This window comes from Rhinopithecus roxellana, chromosome 21 (genome assembly GCF_007565055.1).
Source record: "Rhinopithecus roxellana isolate Shanxi Qingling chromosome 21, ASM756505v1, whole genome shotgun sequence".
NCBI classification, from domain to species: domain Eukaryota; kingdom Metazoa; phylum Chordata; class Mammalia; order Primates; family Cercopithecidae; genus Rhinopithecus; species Rhinopithecus roxellana.
In genome coordinates, this window is record NC_044569.1 from 57,074,969 (window position 1) to 57,094,481 (window position 19,513).

At 46.0% G+C, this 19,513-nt stretch overlaps 1 protein-coding gene across 2 annotated transcripts in view; it reads left to right on the plus strand.

Moving 5' to 3' along the window:
* Positions 1 to 4,570: 4,570 nt before the first annotated feature.
* RNF165 (ring finger protein 165) overlaps positions 4,571 to 19,513 on the plus strand; it is a 293,800-nt gene continuing 278,857 nt past the window's right edge. The window contains exon 1 of one of the 2 annotated variants that reach the window (XM_030925830.1): positions 4,571 to 5,180. The gene's annotated coding sequence lies outside the window, so the exon portion shown is untranslated. The remainder of the gene's footprint in view (positions 5,181 to 19,513) is intronic. The other variant, XM_010386824.2, reaches the window with a different exon arrangement.

A 19,513-nucleotide genomic window follows, 5' to 3' on the forward strand; every position in this document is an offset into this window, starting at 1 on the left:
ACTGGGAGGACGAGGCAGGAAGATGTCTTGAGTCCAGGAGTTCAAGACCAGCCTGGGCAACATAGTGAGACCCCGTTTCTACAAACATTTTCATTTTATTATTATTACTATTTTTAGAGGGAGTTTCACTCTTGTTGCCCAAGCTGGAGTGCAATGACGCTATCTTGGCTCATCACAACCTTTGCCTCCTGGGTTCAAGCGATTCTCCTGCCTCAGCCTCCTGAGCAGCTGGGATTACAAGGATGCACCACCACACCCAGCTAATGTTGTATTTTTAGTAGAGATGGGGTTTCTCCACGTTGGTCAGGCTGTTCTTGAACTCCTAACCTCAGGTGATCTGCCTGCCTTGGCCTCCCAAAGTGCTGGGTTTACAGGCGTGAGCCACTGTGCCCGGCTACAGAATTTTTAAAAATTGCTTGTAGTCCCAGTTACTTGGGAGGCTCAAGTGGGAGGATTGCTTGAGTCCAGGAAGTTGAGGCTGCAGTGAGCTGTGATTATGCCACTGCATTCCAGCCTGGGAGACAGAGTGAGACCCGGTCTCAAAAACAAGCAAACAAACAAACAAAACAAAAAAACAAAACAAAACAAAAAACCAACGAAAAAAAAAAATGAAACTGTCCTTTGCATTTATTTTCACTTTTTTTTTTTTCCTTTTTCAGAACTTACAGACTTTCTAAATAGATGGAGTTTCTGGGGGATCACCTGGTTGGAAAGAGAGATTTGGAACTGGGTTTCAGAGTACTTTATCCAAGACAGATGAGTCTTAATTGACCAGCCCAGAGAACCAGGGTGGGGAGCTGGAAGTTTGTGGGGGAAAGGGGCCCCCCTCCCAGTCACCCTTGGCTCCATTTTCATGGTATCCTTCTGCACTGTTCCATTCTGGTTCCACGTGAACCTGCTGCTCTGGAAAAATGAGTCTGTTGAGATGGAAATTTCACTTGTATTTGACCACTGAGAGTCTGTGGCCTAGAAGGTGCTGGCCTGGAGTGCTGCCATCGGAGCGGCAGCCTCGTTCTAGAGCATTCTGCCTGAGCCCAGCATGGAGCAGAGAGCTGAAATCATGAGTCATTCTACCCTCACTCCTCCAGAGCCTGCAAGGGAGTACTGGGGGCGTCATCCATGTCTGACAGGTGAGGACAATGGGGCTCAGTGAGGTTACATAACTGTCTGAGGGTCACTCTGCTAGAGAGAGGCAGAACTCGGTCCAACATCAGATCTATCAAACCCCAGAGCCCCTGGTCCTGACAACTGTCTGATCTTCCACTACTTAGAGTCCTTAGAATGCTTCTGGATGTCCTTGTGTTGGAGGAAGCCATTTAATCCCATGGAATGACGCTGTGAGGCAGAGCGAGTCATGTTAACCCTGGAAGCGGTGACTTGTCTGAGGTTCTGTGGCTACTATTGTGCAGAAGGTCAGCATTTTCCCGGAGGCCACTGGCGATCCTAGTGGCTGCTGGCTATGGTAGGGGTGGGTGGTTATTTGAGGGAGGCCAGGTTGCCCCCTTTTTTTTTGAGTCAGGGTCTTGCTGGAGTGCAGTGGCACAATCTCAGCTCACTGCAACCTCTGCCTCCCAGGTTCAAGCGATTCTCCTGCCTCAGCCTCCCAGATAGCTGGGACTACAGGAGTGTGCCACTCCAGAAGCGTGCCATCACACCTGGCTTTTTTTTTTTTTTTGAGACAGATCTCACTCTGTCACCCAGGCTGGAGTGCAGTGGCATAGTCTTGGCTCACTGCAACCTCCATCTCCAGGATTCAAGTGATTCTCCTGTCTCAGCCTCCGGAGTAGCTGGGATTACAGTGGGATTACAGGTGTGTGCCACCACGCCTAGTTAATTTTTCGTATGTTTAGTAGAGACAGGGTTTCACCATGTTGGCCAGGCTGGTCTTGAACTCCTGACCTCAAGTGATCCGCCCGCCTCAGCATCCCAAAGTGCTGGGATTACAGGCATGAGCCACCGTGCCTGGCCAATATATATATATATATATATATATATATATATATATATATATATATTTTTTTTTTTTTTTCAGTAGAGATGGGGTTTCACCATGTTGGCCAGGCTGGTCTTGAACTCCCGACCTTAAGTGATCCACCTGCCTTGGCCTCCCAGAGTGCTAGGATTACAGGCCTGAGCCACCACGCCTGGCCTTAGGTTGCCCAATTCTTAGCAATCTGAGATGGAAGGGAGGGGGCAAACCAGAGCCCAAAAATGAGGGCTCCTCCCCTCATCTCCCCCTACTTTCATCATCTGTAGGGTGGTTCTCAAAATCATGTCCATTTTACAGGGCAAATGGTAGAAGTAACCTGCTCAGTTAGGATAGATCAGATTACAGTCAAAGCCAGACCACCCACACCCTGATGCTACTGTCTAGGCCACCACGGCTGGCAGGTACCTGCTGCAGGCTTAACCCCAGGCTAGGCGGTATATCAGGTGCAAAAAATGATGGTGAAGAGTGATTCTGACAGGCTTGGCTCTGGACTCTAGGGCTATGACAGAAATTGAGGATGACAAATATGATTTAGTAGTAACCCTACAGATAGGCCAAGGGCAGACATGTTTGTAGGAGAGTGTGTGTGAGCAGGGGAGTCTTGACCCACAGTGGGAGGCCGGGATGGAGTGGGTAGTAAGGGTAGTGGTGATGGGGGTTGTGTCTGGGCTGAGCTGGTTTTATGGGGGAGATGGCATTTCAGGAGCTTGTAGAGCTAAGTATTGGATACACAGAAGATTTTGAGGCAGAAGTAGGGTCCCTTCTGCTCCTACAGAAGAAGGGGAAGAAGCAAGTAACTGTCCTATTTAATAATGGAAATACAGTAGTAATAAAAATATTAGTAATTAGGATGTCAAATACCCTAGCCTCCAAAAATATGCAAAGGCCATTCGCTGCAGGAAACTGACTTATTGGTATTAAACAGGAGAAGGGGCCTGGTGCGGTGGCTTACACTTGTAATCCTAGCACTTTGGGAGGCTGAGGCGGGTGGAGAACCTGAGGTCAGGAGTTCGAGACTAGCCTGGCCAACATGGTGAAATCTGTCTCTAATAAAAATACAAAAAATTAGCCAGGCATGGTGGCATTCGCCTGTAATCCTAGCTACTTGGGAGACTGAGGCAGGAGAATCGCTTGAACTCGGGGGGCAGAGGTTGCAGTGAGCCAAGATCGTGTCACTACACTCCAGTCTGGGTGACAGAGCAAGACTCTGTCTCAAGAAAAAAACAAAACAAAACAAAAAACAAAGAAACAACAACAATAACAACAAAAAACAGGAGAAGGACCCAAGATGGTATCTCAGTAGTCAGGGTCCTACTTCAGTATTTCCGCAGCATTGGTTACATCAGACTGTCATGGAATCTTTTAAAAACTCAGTGTATTTGTCCACATTGACTCATTCATTTTCGGACTGACAGTTGTGATCTTAGTAGTGATTTTTTCCTTTCTTTTTTTCCTGAAAGAGGCTGGGCTCTTGTCACTACCCCACAACCTCTCAAATCCCTTGAGGACTCAGGTAGCAGAAAGTAAATACATGAATGAACGAGTGAAATAACATATACAGATAAACTACTTAGCTAGCACACACTACGTTTTCAGTGATTCTCAATGAGGCAGGGGTGGCTGTGGTTAAGAAGTAAGCTCTGCCTGTGTTGTAATCCAACACTGCCACTTACTTGGATGTGTCATCTTGGGCAGGTCACTCTGTGCCTCAGTTTCCACCTTTGCAACTTGGGGCCAGTAACGCCATCCAACTCATAGGGTTGTTATGAGTTGTAAAGAGGATTCAATGAATTCAACTCATTTAAATGCAAGGTGCCTGGTATGTAATAGGCATTCAATAAAAGTTATCTTCTTTTCATAATTATTCTTGTAGTTAGGGATGAAAAACTCGCACTCCTGTAGGCAGTCAGAAAAAATGAGTGAAGTGGGGGAACTAACGGGCCTGGTCTGAAGGGGGATACTGATGTTTAGGGGAGTACGGACCCAGCGGTGTGAGATTTTCAGAATCTCCTCTTGACGGGTCTCATCCGAGGTTCCAGCACAGCTCTGTAGAGGTGAAAGCTTTATTATTATTATTTTTCTTCTCAAAACACTGCAGTGCTTTGGGTGAGTGCGGGTCCTCGGCCAGATCTTGAGTCGTGAGATGCGTCTTCAGCATCTCCTGCTTCTCCTTGGGAAGCCCTCTACCCGCCAGTTGGCCCGCGCCCTCCTCCCCTTTCTCGGGGTTCGGTTCACCTCCTTTCCCCCACCCTCCCCAGGGCTGACTGCAAATCGGAGGGCGACTGCAGAGGAGGAATTCGGGGCAGAGCGGCGCCTCCCCCGCGGGCCCCGTCCCACCAGCAGGCGGCGGTCGATCTGCAAGGCCTGCAAGGTGCCCGGGCTGAAACTTGAGCAGATGTTGGTGCCGCTGCCCAAGAAGACCTCAGCCGAGTCTCCCCGAGCCCAGCTGAGTCTCCCCGAGCCCAGCTGTCCGCATCCGCGAAAAAGCGGGGAGAGAAGGGCGCGGGCTCTCCGCTGGAGCAACTCAAAGATTCAGACACCGCGAGCTGCTTTCGGACGGGCTTCAGGAGGGGGTGAGTACTGAGCAGCGCACAGAAAAGGGAGCGCTGTCCTTTGTTGAAGGCATTGTCCTTGTCTTGCATTGAGTGGCTTTCACACACCCCAGGAAAGACATTTCTGGAAGGAGACGGTCTCAACAGAAGGAGGGAGCGCAGGAAAGAAGCCCCGGGAGCCGGCGCCTTCACGCCCCGCGGTCTGCAGCGGGAGGAGCGCGGGTTCCATCGCGCCAGATGGCGCTGTCTGGCTTTTCTCGGGCCTCGGGCGCCAGTCTCCAGAGGTCCCCGGCGCAGCAGCCTCTCTAGCCGGCCGACGCAGGCTCTGTGTTTCCGGGCGGAAGTGAGGCGCCGAGCGGAACGGCCTCTGGTGACATTTTCTTGGGGGCGGCGCGGACGACTGAAGGGACTTGGTGGTAGAGGCTGCGGAGGCGGCGAGGTTCACTTTGGTCCCGGCAGGGGCTCTGACCGCGACCCTCTGCTCGCCGCCGGCGCTTGTTCCGAGGAGGAGAAGGCGGCGGTGGCCGTCGCGTCCTGAGTCACCGCAGCGGGGAGAGTCCCAGCCGGGGGGTCGGTGCGTGCCCCGACGGGGCGCGCGCGGAGCGAGCGAGGAGGCACGGAGTCGCAGCGGAGCGCAGGTGAGGCGGGAAGGGGCGCAGGGCCGCGGCCTGGCTACTGGTCGAGTTGCGGAGCCCGGGCTGCGTCCCAGGGATGGGTCAGGGCGAGTCGGAGGGCTGCGGGCCGCGGTGAGGGCTCTGCGGCGTCCGGACGCTGGAGTCCTGGCGGGCCTGGCTGGTGGGTGCCGGGAACTCGCAGCCTGGACTGGCGTCTGACGCGGGGCATCGCACCGCTCCAACCTCCTTGCTCGTCAGCCGCTGGTGACCCTCGCGTCCTCCCGGCCCGGCGGAGTTGGCTACGGCACCCCAAGCCCCCAGACGCTGGGGCCGGGTCGAGGCGAATCCTTTTCCGTGGGGTACTGAGGAGAGGCTGAGGTGCCGCAGTCCCCGGGCTGCGGGGGGAAGCGGCTTCACGGCCTTGGAGTTGTCTTCACGCAACTTTCTGGCTCCTAGGCCCGCCTGGGAAGCAGTGGCGGCAACTCCGCCAGCTCCGCGAGCCGGGGGTCTGGCGCCGATAACTGCCCCTGCAGTGGAGAGCTCCAGGGCTGCGGCCGCAGTGGCCTTGAAGGAGGGAGAAAAGGCTTTCTTAGGCTTGGCGCCGCCTGCCTCTCGGCGCCTCCACTACCTTCGGTCGGCAGGCGCCTCCAGTCAATGGGAGAGATGTGTCAGTCTCCAAAATTGACCGCTTCTGGGGAGTTCGTCAACTTTATTTCAAAACCGGTGAGGGTGTACACTGACGAACCCGGGTTAAAGACTATCGCCTTTACGCAAGCCATTCATTCTCACTTTTAGATTGTCCACCTGCCCCCTCGCCTCCCCCCCGCCTCCCGCCCCCCGCCCCCCTCCGTCCCCGGTAGCCCCCATCGCAAAATTGATGCTCCCAGGTTGAAGTAGAGAACATCGGTACGAGCCCTCCCAGGTAGATCCTTGAGCAGTTTCGGCTTGGATGGGTTTTTCGTTTTTTTGCCTGACCTTTTGCTTTCTGAATCCTCCCACCCAGTAAAATTAAAATCCCACTGATGATACTTCCTCAAGGTTGGACTTCTTAATTACAAATACATCTGCCAATTTTGCTTAGGCTATTATTGTGTAGTATTGGGTACATGCTAACAGTTTGAATCACTCCCTTTCTTCTCTTGGGATATTTTAAGGATGGAAGCTATTAACTTTCTAATGTAGTTTTGCTGATCCTGGCAATCTAGATTCCTCCAGTAATCAGAGCATTGCCTTTTGGTTTAACAAGCATTTTTAGAGGCCTGCAATTGATAGTTACTACCTGATGTCCCGAGGAGTCACATCGCTAACCATTTTATTTATTTATTTATTTATTTGAGACGGAGTCTCGCTCTGTAGCCCAGGCTGGAGTTCAGTGGTGTGATCTCGGCTCACTGCAACCTCCGCCTCCCGGTCCTGGTTCAAGCAATTATCCTGCCTCAGCCTCCCGAGTAGCTGGGATTACGGGCATGAGCCACGCCCAGCTAATTTTTGTATTTTTAGTAGAGACGGGGTTTCACCACTTTGGCCAGGCTGCTCTTGAACTCCTGACCTCGTGATCCGCCCTCCTCGGCTTCCCAAAGTGCTGGAATTACAGGCGTGAGCCACCGCGCCCGGCCTGAATCAGATTTCTTAATGGGAAAAATTTTTTTTCTGACACCTTTTTGGGAAAATTTTTTTTTCTGATACCTTTTTGTGAAAAATGGGATGGACTGGATATTGGAGCTGGAAACTTTCCCCATTGTTAGAGTAAGTTCACAGTGTAGTTGTTACTTATTCACTTTATATTACTTTAACATGCATTTATTTGAGAGTAGCTGTCATAATCTTTGTTTTATGGTTATCATGATTAATTCAAAACCCATATAGTAAAGATAAATTCAGCTTTAGGTTCTAATTTAATGCAGTTCCTTTAGAACTGAGGGCTAATGCGTGTCCTTCAAAGGTTTCTTGCTCCTAATGTTAATAGTGACATTGGTACTTTCAGTCTCTTTATTGTATGACTAGTAAATTCTGTGCGCTTGTGTAGTTACTCATTATACAAGAAGTTGTTTTGTTGGGATTCCCAATCTTACGGCTTTTGTTGACACGTGCATGAACAGACTTGATAGATAGGCAGTTTCAGTATTCTTTTTAAAGTTTGGAATTCGTGTACACTAGAGACCCAAACCTTACTTTGGTAAATCATCTTAGATCTTCCTTATTTTCGTGCACGTAACTGAGGATGTGGAAATAACACATATTCATGTTTACTGAATTGACAGTACTTGAGAAAAACCTGTAAAAGGTGAAAAATGTTGTGTATGTGTGCTTTTTTTTTTTTTTTAAAGACACCCTTACTCTGTCACCCAGGCTGGAGTGCAGTGACATGATCACAGCTCACTGCAGCCTCAACCTCCCAAGCTCAAGCAATCTTCCCACCTCAGCCTCCCAAGTAGCTGGGACCACAGGCTCATGCCATCACTCTCAGCTGATTTTTTAATTTTTTTTTTTTTTTTTTTTGAGACAGAGTTTCGCTCTTGTTGCCCAGTCTGGAGTGCAATGGCACGATCACAGCTCACTGCAATCTCCGCCCCCCGAGTTCAAGTGATTCTCCTGCCTCAGCCTACCAGTTAGCTGGGATTACAGGCATGTGCCACCACGCCCGGCTAATTTTGTATTTTTAGTAGAGACGGGGTTTCTCCGTGTTAGTCAGGCTGGTCTCAAACTCCTGACCTTAGGCGATCTGCCTGCCTCGGCCTCCCAAAGTGCTGGGATTATAGGCGTGAGCCACCATGCCTGGCTACTTTTTAAATTTTTTATAGAGGTGGAGTCTCCCTATGTTGCCCAGACTTGTCTTGAACTCTTGGGCTCAGGCAGTCCTCCTGCCTTGGCCTCCCAAAGTGTTGGGATTACAGTTGGGAGCAACTGTACCCAGCCTAAGTGTTGTATTTTCATTGTGTTCCTTTAAGGAATACTGATTTCGGTATCTTCTATTATTTTAGGAAAGAGTTTGGGACCAAATAAAGTTTCTTGGGTTACTGTAATTCTGTAGGCAAAATGAAATACACGTGATAATTTGAATAAAAAGTTGTGAGACTATAAAAGGGGAGAGCTATATAGAAGGGGGATAGAAAATAGAGTGGATAAAGTATTTGTGAGGGGCTGGGTGCAGTGGCTCACACCTCTAATCCCAGCAATTTGGGTGGCTGAGACAGGAGAATCAGTTGAGCTCAGGAGTTTGAGACTACCCTGGGCAACATAGTGAGAGTCTCTTTCTCTCTCTTTCTTCCTTTTTTTTTTTGTTTTGATGGAGTCTTGCTCTGTCGCCCAGGCTGGAGTGCAGTGGCGCAATCTTGGCTCACTGCAACCTCTGCCTCCTGGGTTCAAAGGATTCTCCCACCTCAGCCTCCCGAGTAGTTAAGACAGGCGCCTGCCACCAGGCCCGACTAATTTTTGTTTTTTCAGTAGAGATGGGGTTTCACCATGTTGGCCAGGTTGGTCTCAAACTCTTGACCTCAAGTGATCCCCCGCCTCGGCCTCCCAAAGTGCTGGAATTACAGGTGTGAGCCACCACGCCCAGCTTTGAGAGCCCATTTCTATAAAAAATTAAAAAACTTAGCTGGGTGGGGTGGTGTGCATCTTTAGTCCCTGCTACTTGTGGGACTGAGGTGGAAGGATTGCCCAGGAGGTTGAGGCTGCAGTGAGCTGTGACTGTGCCCCTGCACTCCAGCCTGGGCAACAAAGTGAGACCTTGTCTCAAAATAATAATAATAATAATAATAGTAATTCAGTTATAATAATAAAAACCTCTTTATTTTCACAATACTAATTTATTGAGTGTTTACTGTGTGCCAGCAGTGCTGTAGTTGCAGGAACTATAGTGGTGAATAAGACCAACAAGGCCTCCTGGTGCTTAAGGAGCTTAGACATTTAAACCTGAGGTTTGAGTTGGATTTCCAGTGAGCATGCCAGGCTAGGGCAGCCTAACCAAAGTCATGATTGTCAGTGCACTTGAATGGTTAAGTGGGGCCAGTGCCTTGAGTTTTCAAAAGGAATGGGTAGGGCAGATGGAGATAGGGCCAAGTTGCAAAGGTCCGCTAATGGGTTGGGAATTTTCTTCTTTTTGGAGGAAAGAATTCCAGGTAGAATATGAAGAATGTGATGGGCATTCCTTTTATTTTTATTTTTATTTATTTATTTATTTTGAGACAGAGTCTCACTGCAATGCCCAGCCTGGAGTGCAGTGGCACAATCTCTGCTCACTGCAACCTCTACCTCCTGGGTTCAGACGATTCTCCTGCCTCAGCCTCCTGAGTAGTTGGGATTATAGGCATGTGCCATCATGCCTGGTTAATTTTTGTATTTTAGTAGAGATAGGGTTTCACCATGTTGGCCAGGCTGGTCTCAAACTCCTGACCTCGGGTGATCCGCCTGCTTCGGCCTCCCAAAGTGCTGAGATTATAGGCGGGGGAGCCACCATGCCTGGCCCCGACATTCCTTTTTAAAGATTTTTCTGGGGCTGAGTGCAGTGGCTCATGCCTGTAATCCCAGCATGCTGGGAGGCCGAGGCTGGTGGATTGCTTGAGCCCAGGAGACTAGCCTGGGCAACATGGCAAAACCGTGTCTCTACAGAAAAATTAAAAGATTATCTGGGTGTGGTGGCATGCGCCTGTAGTCTCAGCTACTCAGGAGGCTGAAATGGGAGGAGCAATTGAGCCCAGGAGTTTATGGCTGCAGTGAGTGGTGATCATGCCACTGCATGAGACTCTTTCTCAAAGAAAAGATCAAAAATATATTTTTTTATTATGCTTAAGTTGAGTGAATATAAATTTTTTTTTGAGATGGCATCTTGCTCTTTCACCCAGGCTGAAGTGCAGTGTCAGGATCTCGGCTTGCCACAACCTCCACCTCCTGGGTTCAAGTGATTCTCCTGCTTCAGCCTCCCGAGTAGCTGGGATTACAGGCGCGTGCCACCACACCCAGCTAATTTTTTATATTTTTGGTAGAGATGAAGTTTCACCCTGTTGGTCAGGCTGGTCTTAAACTCCTGACCTCAAGTGTTCCGCTCACCTTGGCCTCCCAAAGTGCTAGGATTACAGGGGTGAGCCACTGCACCTGGCCCAGTGAATATAAATTTTATTGGTTTTATTTATTTTGGTTTGGCTTATTTATTTTGATTTCTTGGTCATCAGATTAAAGAAATTTGATATTTTTCTTTAGTTGTCAAATTCCAGTCTTGGTTTTGAGTTTGACTGTTGTCATGATACTTTTCTAAATCCTTTTAGCCTTTATCTTTACTTGTACCTCCTTTCCTTACTTTTTCAGGACTCTTATGATTCCACTTAAAGAAGCAGTGTTTTCTGCTTCTGTGTGGGCAGCTTCTCTCAGCAGAAGTGGGATTGATGTTCAGTCAGTCAGTTTTCACACTCAGCCTACAGGGCCTTGTAAAAGAAAGGAGCAGGGTGAAACTAAAAAGTATCTTGCTTTTTTAAAGTTATCCTTTTTTTTTTTTTTTTGAGACGGAGTTTCTCTGTTGTTGCCTATGCTGGAGTGCAATGGCGCAATCTCCGCTCACTGCAACCTCCGCCTCCCGGGTTCAAGTGATTCTCCTGCCTCAGCCTCCAAGTAGCTGGGATTACAGGCATGGGCCACCACACCCGGCTAATTTTGTATTTTTAATAGAGATGGGGTTTCTCCATGTTGGTCGGGCTGATCTCAAACTCCCGACCTCAGGTGATCTGCCCGCCTCGGCCTCCCAAAGTGCTGGGATTACTAATGTCAGCCACCGCGCCTGGCCTATAGTTCTTTTCTGTATTCCTGAACTGCTAGGAGAGGAAACTGTGTGATCTATGTATTATACAGATTTATCAGAACATATTTCTAGCAGCTGGTAATAGTAAATGTGATTTTAAAATACTTTAAAGTAGCCAGTATAACTGAGATTTGATAAGTTGTTTGCTTAGTTGTTAGGATTTTTGGCTTTAATTTACAGTGTTTTAAGTTTTGTTTCTGTTCTCTTTCATGTCTCTTCAAAATAAGGGACCTCATTCCTCTTTGCTCAGACTCTGCCACTTAATAGGTAAATGGTATAAATTTCTAAATTATTAACTTTAAGTAATTTTAAAACCTACCTACATGAGTATTTTCTAGTTAAGTGACAATTAATTTAAAGTGGAAATCTATCAGCAGGGACTTAATGCATATGTGGTACTTATACCTGGTTAAATTAAAAACCCATTTACTGAACATTTACGTGCCAGGTGGTAATGGGCACATAAAATAAGCAGTTTGGGGTGGGGCACAGTGGCTCACGCCTGTAATCCCAGCACTTTGGGAGGCCGAGGTGGGCGGATCACCTGAAGTTAGGAGTTCGAGACCAGCCTGACCAACTTGGAGAAACCCCCGTCTCTACTAAAAATACGAAATTAGCTGGGCATGGTGATGCATGCCTGTAATCCCAGCTACTCGGGAGGCTGAAGCAGGAGAATCTCTTGAACCCGGGAGACGGTTACGGTGAGCCAACATTGTGCCATTGCACTCCATCCACCCTGGCCAACAAGAGGGAAACTGTCTCAAAAAGAAAAAAAAAAAACAACAAGCAATCTCTGCCCAGGGAACTCAACTAGTGAACCAGATGATTTCTAAGTTTCCTTCCTGCTCTAAAATGTGAAGAAGAGAAAGTAGATTGTAAGGGAAAAAAGTACTGCATAACAAAACAACTGTAGTATGGAACTAGTGTTTTCTTTTATAAATTCATTTTAAATAAGTTATTAGAAAATAGCATTTTTCTTAGTATCTCTAAGCTTGAAAGGCTGGAAACTGAAATGCCATTTTTTGGGCTGGGCATGGTGACTTACGCCTGTAATCCTAGCACTTTGAGAAGCCAAGGCAGATGGATCATGAGGTCAGGAGTTCGAGACCAGCCTGGCCGACATGATAAAACCCTGTCTCTACTAAAAGTACAAAAATTAACTGGGTGTAGTGGTGCACGCCTGTAATCCCACCTACTTGGGAGGCTGAGGCAGGAAAATTGCTTGAACCTGGGAGGCAGAGGTTGCAGTGAGCTGAGATCATGCCATTGCACTCCAGCCTTGGAGACAGAGCAAGATCGGGAGGTGTCTTTTTTTGTAATGCCTGTTCATTTGTGAAATACATTTTTTCTGTGCTTATAATTCAAGTCCGTGTATTCTGATTGTTGTTCAAAGAGAAACAACATTAAATCTGTTAAAACTTACTTAGAGCAGCCATTTCTAAGAATGTATGTAAACTAGAATTGTGCTTAGGTAGTCTAGAAATTACGTTTATTTTTACTGATTGATTGATTGATTGAGATGGGGTCTTACTGTGTTGGCCGGGCTGGTCTCCAACTCCTGGGCTCAAGTGGTCCTCCCGTTTCGACCTTTCATAGTGCTGAGATTATAGATGTGAGCCACTGTGCCTGGCTGAAGGTAAGTTTTTATTAGCATAGTTAGCATTAGGGAAACAAAATACTGACCAAAGTGACCAGTAGAAGTTATTTTTTCACTGAGTTGACTGGTTTAAAAAAATGACCTTTATGATAATGTCTGGAGTCTACATTTTGTTAGGTGTCTTATAATTAGAGAAAGGTATTGTCGGGGATAGGAAAGTTGGGTGTGGACTAAAACCCACAGGTTTCCTTAAAACCCTGTTTTAAGGAAAACAGGATTGTTTTTCTTTCTGTATTAAGAACAAAAACTTCATGTGGTTAAAATTTTAAGCAGTATTCTGTCTGCTTTAGTTTTAACCTAGCGTAGAAACATAGCTTATAGCTTATTCTTAAATCAACAATTTATTATCAAAGGTTTCTTACTATTTTTCTCGCTGAAATCAACTAAGCACTTTGCAGTGAGCCTGAGGGTGTGTATAGTGGAGAGAGTTTGGCAGCTTTTATCTTGGGACCTCAGTTCCTGGCATGTAGTGATCCATCTTTATGTGAATTGTCTTCTTCTGAAGGACATAGAAAATGACTAGGGCAGAAATCTTGTAGAAAATTTAGAACCTTTATTTTAGGGCCAGGCATGGTAGCTCACACCTGTAATCTCAGCACTTTGGGAGGCAGAGGTGGGAGGATAGCTTGAGCCCAGGAGTCTTAGACCAGCTGGGGCAACAAACTGAGACCCCGTCTTTATTAAAAAAATTATTTTTACAAATTAAAAGAACCTCTGTTTTAAATTATTCTTGATTTACATTGATGGTGCTTTTGAGTACTTTAGAAAATCTCTCAGCCACAGTGCTTTTTTTTTTTTTTTTTTTTTTTTTTTTTTTTTTTGCATTTGGTAACTTTCTTGGCTTCTTACTTGATGCTAGTTTATTCACAGCCCTGGTGCAGGTCCAGGTACATGCCGGAAGTAGTAATATCTGCAATATGAAGTGATTTGAGCAGCCATTATCACTCTTGGCCTATTTATAGAGCTTATATCAGTGGAGAAAAGGTTGGCTGGCAAGCAAGCAAAGCTGATCTTTGGTGGTTGCAATCTCACAATTTATATTTAAGTTCTGGGTAGGCCAAATTCAGCACATTATGGACACATCCATTCAGCTGTATTAATATTAGTGTTCCCTTTCTCTACTCTAACCTTTTAGAACTCCAGTTTCCCAGTCAGCTTCACTGTTAAAGGAAAGAAAACCGAAAAACTTATCACACTAAAAAGGAATAATTCCTTAATGTCATATGATAGTGTTCAGATTTTTCTGTTGTCTCATAAATGTGTCAGATCAAGAGCCAGATAAGTTATCTGCATTGTTTTGTAATCTGTAGGTTCACCCTCCATTTCTTTTCCCTAGCAAATTATTAGTTACAAAAGAAGTTTTCCCAGTCTGGATTTAGCAGTTACATTCCTCTGGATTCCTGTGGTGGTGGTGGTGGTAAACGTTTTTCTCTGACCCCTGGGTTTCTTGTTAATTGGTATTAGATTTAGAAGCTTGATCAGATTGTTTCTATAATATGTATTCTCTCTCTTGCTTCTTTTGCAGGGGATGAAGGGGAATACTTTATAGATGGTACTTGCATCTGTAGGTGCATAATACTTGGTTCCCTGTGATGTTAGTAGCTGTTGGCGATCATTGCCCAGTTCTATTAATTAATTACTCGTAATTCCTCACTCTTAATGGGGCATCCTCTCTCATCATTCCCAGCTTGAGTCTTTTATGCTTGTTTATAGCTTCTTCAAACTTTTCTTTCTTTTGAGGATTAAGGGAAGGGATAAGTTGCTGTGGAGAAAAGGGCTCTTTCTACTATATTGTATTTCTATAAGTGTTTTTTATTTTAGTCCTAATCTTTGGTTCTTGCACTGTCTACATTGTCTATGCTGCAACTTCTTGGTGGGAAAACTGACTCGAAATCCCAGCAAATAATTGAAAGAAGTCCTTCAAAACCAAATTAAAAAAAAAATTTTTTTCTGAGACGGAGTCTTGCTCTGTCGCCCAGGCTGGAGTGCAGTAGCACGATCTCAGCTGACTGCAACTTCCGCCTCCCAGGTTCAAGCGATTCTCCTGCCTCAGCCTCCTGAGTAGCTAGGATTACAGATGTGTGCCACCACACCTGGTTAATTTTTGTATTTTATTTTTGAGACGGAGCCTCGCACTGTCACCCGGGATGCTGTGCATTGGCACGATCTCGGCTACTTGCAACCTCTGCCTTCTGGGTTCAAGCGATTCTCCTGCCTCAACCTCCTGAGTAGCTAGGATTACAGGTGCCCACCACCACGCCCAGCTAATGTTTTTTGTATTTTTAGTAGAGACGGAGTTTCACTATGTTGGCCAGGCTGGTCTCGAACTCCTGACCTCATGATCTGCCTGCTTTGGCCTCTCAAAGTCCTGGGATTACAGGCGTAAGCCACTGCGTCCAGCAATTTTTGTATTTTTTTTTTTTTGAGACGGAGTCTCGCTCTGTCGCCCAGGCTGCAGTGCAGTGGCCGGATCTCAGCTCACTGCAAGCTCCGCCTCCCAGGTTTACGCCATCTCCTGCCTCAGCCTCCCAAGTAGCTGGGACTACAGGCACCCAGCACCTCACCTGGCTAGTTTTTTTTTGTATTTTTTTTTTTAGTAGAGACGGAGTTTCACCGTGTTAGCCAGGATGGTCTCGATCTCCTGACCTCGTGATCTGCCCGTCTCGGCCTCCCAAAGTGCTGGGATTATAGGCTTGAGCCACTTCGCCCAGCCAATTTTTGTATTTTTAATAGAGACGGGGTTTCAGCATATTGGCCAGGCTAGTCTCAAATTCCTGACCTTGTGATCTGCCTGCCTCGGCCTCCCAAAGTGCTGGGATGACAGGCATGAGCTACCATGCCTGGCCTCAAAAACCAAAATTTATGGCCAGGGATTGTGGCTCACACCTGTCATCTCAGCACTTTGGGAGGCCAAGGTGGGCAGATGGCTTAAACACAGGAGTTCGAGACCAGCCTGGGCAACATGGTGAAACTCCATCTCTCCTAAGAATACACAAATTAACTGGGCGTGGTGGCATGCGGCTGTAGTCCCAGCTACTTAGGAGGCTTAGGTGGGAGAATCACCTGAGCCTAGGAAGGTGAGGCTGCAGTGATCTGTGATTGTGCCACTTACACTCCAGCCTGGGTGATGGAAGTGAGACCCTGTCATAACAACAACAACAACAACAACAACAAAGTATTTAGGAAGATTAGTATTATGAATACAATGGAGTCTCTTCCTAGAATTAAATGTGTGAGGAGAGGGGCCTTCATTTGAATTTTAGTAAGATACTACTTTCTACCTCATTTTGTGGTTATGTAGCTAAAGATATTTAGTTTCATAGTGCCTCATTCTTGCATATTTACGTATAGACACACAATCACTTTATATACAGTATTCTAAATGTAAGGAAACAGCTTTTTTAGGCTATTAGCAGTTGAGTCAGTTTTTGTCTTAGGTTTTATGTAGAAAGAGAAAAGGGAAGTTACTCTGAGAAATCATGTTGATTCTGTGTAATGGAATATATTTTCATGTACAAATGAATAGTACTTTTAAGCAAACAAGTTGTTTTCATTAGTGGTCTTGGTTTAAAAGGTTGAGTTCATCAATTCAACAAATATTTATCAGATATTGATTATGTGTTAGGAACTGTGAGTGAACTGATGCTGAGCATGATCTCTGTTTTCATGGGAGATTGCAGCATAGAGGGCTGAGGGGGTAAGTAAAAATATTTACGCACGTAATTTTTTCTTTTCAATTGTGTTTCTCATAGTGTGCTGTTTATTATTCTCCTCTCTCATGTATAAAGTTAACTCTTAATTTCTTGGGCTTAAATTTCCTCTGATTGCTCTGTGTGCGCGTGTGTGCCACAGTCAGAAAAATCAGGTAATAATTGTTAGGTGTTAATTTTCTTGGATGATTACTAGTATTGTAATTGTCTTCCACCATTGTCACAGCACTCTACTGTGCTAGCCAACTTGTCTAACTGAAATAACTTTTAAGTCTTTTTGTGACAATTGCTAAAGCCAGCAGGAAATAGGCACACAATACTGTTTGAAAGCCCTGCTTCATTCTAGTTTTATCTTCATGCGTTGCAATTTGTCTCTTGTTGTCCAGTCTGCATATTCCCTATCCTCAATTCTTGTTTTTATTTAAAAAACCAGTCAAGGCCAGGTGTGGTGCTTCATGCCTGTAATCCCAGTACTTTGTGAGGCCTAGGCGGGCAGATCACTTGAGGTCAGGAGTTGGAGACCAGCCTGGCCAACATGATGAAACCCCGACTCTACTAAAAATACAAAAATTAGCTGGGCGTGCTGGCATACGCCGGTAATCTCAACTACCCAGGGGACTGAGGAAGGAGAATCGCTTGAAACCAGGAGGCGAAGGTTGATGTGAGCTGAGATTGTGCCACTGCACTGCATGCAGCCTGGGCGGCCACGTGAGACCCTATCTCAAAGAATAAAAATAAAAAAACAGGCAAAACTTCGAAAATACCTAAAGTTGGGCATTTTGGACAGGGAGGGGGGCATTTTTAAGTGTTTAGGTGTAGAGTAGGCAAACTTTCACAAAGAGCTAAGAGAGTGTTTTTATTTTATTATTTTTATTGATTTTAATTTTTTTTTTCTCTTTTGAGACGAAGTCTTGCTCTGTTGCCCAAGCTGGAGTTTAGTGGCACAATCTTGGCTCACTGCAACCTCCACCTCCCGAGTTCAAGCAATTCTCCTGCCTCAGCCTCCTGAGTAGCTGAGATTACAGGTACATGCCACCACACCTGGATAATTTTTGTATTTTTAGTAGACACGGGGTTTTACCATGCTGGTCAGGCTGGTCTCGAACTCCCGATCTCAGGTGATTCGCCCACTTTGGCCTTCCAAAGTGTTGGGATTATAGGTGTGAGCCACTGCGCCTGGCCAGTAACTGTCTTAAAGGCAGAAATTTCTATTTTCTTGGAGTTAACTATGTTCTTGTTGGTCGTCTCTTGACTTCGGTTTATTTAAAGTTTCATTCATGTGAGAAGTGCCCAGTTTCCTTGATTTTTGGTGCCAGGATGGTACATAATTTTTGAATAATAGATTCAGTAATAAACATACATGATTTAATATTTAAACTGTAAGCCAGCTGACAGTTTTTGGATTTTCAAGCTAAGCCTATTAAAAAATAACTTAAACAATTTGTTTAGACTAAACTGCCGTGAGGCTAAACTGTAACTCCCTTGCTAAGTAACTCCCTCCCTCGCTTAATAACTCCCTCTCCCCTCCCTGTATAGCATAGTTTTTCTTTTATTGATTGACCATTTGGCATGCATTGAACATAATTTTAAGTAAGCACAGTATGGAAATACACTATGTATTTTTCTTGAGATATAATACTGAAGATAATAAAGGAATAGTGGTTGCGTGGTTTCTGTAAAATAACACAGTGGATGTTTTGTTTTTAGGGAAAGTTATCAAATCAGCAGCACTTAAATTTTATATGAAGTAGCTTAGTATTTGTGATGGAAACATTAGTAGTTTATACTAATTAAGCTATAGATCTAAGCAAGGATGTAATATACTGATTGCATTTCATGTGCCTGCGGTTTTTTTTTTTTTTGAGACAGAGTCTCACTCTGTTGCTTAGACTGGAGTGCAGTGGTGCAATCTTGGCTCACTGCAACCTTTGCCTCCCAGGTTCAAGCGATTCTTCCGCCTCAGCCTCCCGAATAGCTGGGACTACAGGCATGCGCCACCATGCCCAGCTAATTTTTGTATTTGTGGTAGAGATGGGGTTTCACTATATTGGCCAGGCTGGTCTTAAACTCCTGACCTCGTGATCTAGCTGCCTTGGCCTCCCAAAGTGCTGGGATTACAGGTGTGAGCCACTGCTATGTGCCTACTTTTTTGAAAAAATAATTCATTTCTAAGCCTAGTATTATTATGCCTATTTGAAGGGCACATATTATTTTTGTGATGCCTTGGCAGGTAATGTCAGGCAAAAGTAACTAAGGTAAAGAGTAACTGTCCACTTGTGCAGATTTCGTCCTTTAAAATCATATATATTTGAGATGGAGTTTCGTTCTTTTTGCCCAGGTTGGAGTACAATGGTGCGATCTTGGCTTACTGTGACCTCTGCCTCCTGGGTTCAAGTGATTTTCCTGTCTCAGCCTCCTGAGCAGCCGGGATTACAAGTGCCTGCCACTACGCCCGGCCAAGTTTTGTTTTTTTAATAGAGACGAGGCTTCACTGTGTTGGCCAGGTTGGTCTCGGAACTCCTGCCCTCAGGTGATCTACCTGCATCGGCTTCCCAAAGTGCTGGGATTACAGGCGTGAGCCCCCGCGCCCGGCCACAATCATATATATATATATATATGTATATATACTTTTTTTGAGACAGAGTCTCGCTCTGTCACCCAGGCTGGAGTGCACTGGTGTCATCTCAGCTCAGTGTAACCTCCTTCTCCCTGGTTTGAGCGATTCTCCTGCCTCAGCCTCTTGACTAGCTGGGACTACAGGCGCCTGCCAACCATGGCCAGCTCATTTTTTGTAGTTTTAATAGAGACGGGGTTTCACCATGTTAGCCAGGATGGTCTTGATCTCCTGACCTCATGATCTGCCCGCCTTGGCCTCCCAAAGTGTTGGGATTACAGGCTTGAGCCACCATGCCCCAGCCCCTAAAGTCTTTTTTTTTTTTGAGACGAAGTCTCACTCTTGTTGCCTAGGCTGGAGCGCAGTGGCGTGGTCTTGGCTCACTGCAACCTCCTCTTCCCGGGTTCAAGTGATTCTCCTGCCTCAGGCTCCTGAGTAGTTGAGATTACAGGTGTGCGCCACCACGCCTGGCTAACTTTTGTATTTGTAGTAGAGGCTGGGTTTCACCATGTTGGCCAGGCTGGTCTCGAACTCCTGACCTTAGGTGATCCCCCTGCCTCAGCCTCCCAACGTGTTGGGATTACA